We start from the raw sequence: 2,500 nt of genomic DNA, 5'->3' as shown, positions 1-2,500 counted from the left end.
TTTCGAGTTATAAGCTGTATTACCAGGTCCAAAATGATCAAATTTAAATTAGATAATTTCAAAAGTTACTACTTAAACTTGATACTTCGTACTGAAATCAATTTGTGTGTATTTTTGATAGATTGCGAATCACCCTGCACCCCGTAATGCATAAACCAGGATACGCTCCTGTTCTTTTTATCACCCCCCCCCCCCCCCCCCAACCACTCCACTCCACTCCGCCCACATCGTCATCTCATTGTCACGTCGCCTGACGGTGAAGTAACTCCGATTTTTGCTGTCTGGCCTCTCTAGTTCTAGGTCGGGCTAATTCAAATGAGCCCACCTTAATAACCAGTGAACACTGAATAGAGCTTTTGGCAAACGAACTTTTTCTTATTTATTGCCTTACTTGTGCTGGTACCATTGATGTAATGACTTTGGGAAGGTTCCAGTATTGAATTAAATTTATTAACTTACTAATATTATATCAATTTAGTATTAATTTGTGTTGTTTTTATATATTTGTTTATCCATTTAAATTATTTCTTTTTTTTTTCTCGTTTTCTTTAAGTACTTCTCAAAACTCATTTATTTAAATTGTTTTCTTATTTTTTTTTTGTTGTTTTTTTGTTTTTGTTTTTTAACAAATTAATTTGTTAGTTCTTTTTTTTATTATTATTATTCTTAAAGTAATTACCGCTGTATTTTTATTGCCAGACTAAATAATTTTGCAAAACAATGTAATTTTTTATTGTATTCCCTCTAATAAAATAAAACACTTTTATTCAAAAGTCACGACTAAATAAATATATAAAATACAACCACCATTTTGGTTTTCTCAACAATTGAATTAGTATACGAGAAATACTCTTCTGAGTAAGGAGAGAGTTGAATTCTAAGTTATAGAGGAAATAAATACGTTTAAAGGAAGGGTGGGCAGATTCCGTACTTGCCCGTCCTGAAGCTAATACATAAGATGGTTCGCGACGAAGAGGCGGGAAGCTAGGGGTTGGTTGGGGAAGGAGTAAAGATAACACGGTCGTTATTGTGATAGTATAACGAATGCATGAGGAGAGATTGGTAACATTATTGGCGAAAGCCTAATATTAAATAAACTTTGTAATATCGTATGGTGGTAACCATCATTGTCGACGACATCGTCGTTGTCATCATCATCATCATCATCATCATCATCATCATCATCATCATCATCATCATCATCATCATCATCATCATTAACCACCAACAACATTAACAACAACAACAACAACAACAACAACAACAACAACAATATTAACAACAAGTACAACAATCGTTTCCACAACTATAATTCTAACCAACAGCACCACCAAAAACCACTATCATAATTACATCCTCCCTCACCGCCTCGTCTTCCCCTTCCTCCTCCACCACCACCACCACCACTACCACTATTCCAACCACTACCACCACCGGCACAATCATTCTAACCACCAAGACAGCAGTAAAAATGATGCAATTTCAGCTCTGATTGAAACTCGAGTCATATCGCTGTTGTTGCTTCTCGATGAAAACTTAAAGGTTACTACATACTACTGAAAACCAGTAATGTAACAGAAATATTAATCTCGCCGTTGAGGGATTAAAGCATCTCTTTAATTTTTCGAGTGAACGAAATGGACTTCTATTGTCAAGGTGTTGTCGCATTATGTCTCGTCGCTTTATTTTTTAGTTGTATTCTCTTTCGTGATTATTTTTTGATTACGTTTGGAATAATTAAAATCTACTGGTATTGTCATTTCATTGTGAATGTGATTATTTGTGGTTGAAATATTTTTTTTTAAAGGTGAAAAAAAAAATTATAATTAAAATAAATAAATAAATAAATAAATAATATATATATATATATATATATATATATATATATATATATATATATATATATATATATATATATATATATGACCGGATCATCTTTGCCCAACCACTGTAAATAGGCTAGAACCGCCACTGCCTACGGATTACTTGTCAGACGTGCTATGTTTTTTCAGACCTGCCTAATTGATTTTAGAGTAAAATTTTGCTATTTTCAGGCGCTAAGCATGGTAGGCATAATAAAACTCGAGTTTTTATAGACAGCAATATTCATTTAAACGTATTCAAAGCCCTTTACAAGTAGCCTGTTATGCAATATAATATTTTTTTTTCGACACAGAAAAGACTGTAAATGGCTAGTTACTCGTTTTACACTTGAACACGTAGAGAGAATGAGAGTAAAGAGCCTTTTCAAATGACTCAACTATGCCCCGCTCAGAGCGGGACTCAAACCAGACCCTTCCTAACTAAAGGCGAGTGTCAAAATACAAGAACACATCCTGTGAAATTTGTTTAATCCTCTCCTTAATTAACAACTGCAGGAAAATCGTCACATTCGTTACGATAAAACCAACATTTTTCTTATTCAAATTTCTTTTGTACATCATAAACTTTAAAGAAAATGAACAGTGTGTTGTAGAGCATGTTTTGCTAAAGAAATTAT

General features: G+C 33.4%; 1 protein-coding gene across 1 annotated transcript in view; it reads right to left on the bottom strand.

The window, feature by feature from the left end:
• The window catches only part of LOC144960527 (serine protease 33-like), a 21,254-nt gene that overhangs the window by 13,962 nt on the left and 4,792 nt on the right, over positions 1–2,500 (bottom strand). The gene's annotated exons all lie outside the window — the stretch shown is intronic.

The sequence above is a fragment of the Berghia stephanieae genome, chromosome 15 (assembly GCF_034508935.2).
Source record: "Berghia stephanieae isolate SIO BIC M18660-M18661 chromosome 15, UCSD_Bste_1.3, whole genome shotgun sequence".
NCBI lineage: Eukaryota > Metazoa > Mollusca > Gastropoda > Nudibranchia > Aeolidiidae > Berghia > Berghia stephanieae.
Note: the sequence above shows the minus strand (reverse complement) of the source record. Positions and strands in the feature narration are given on the sequence as shown.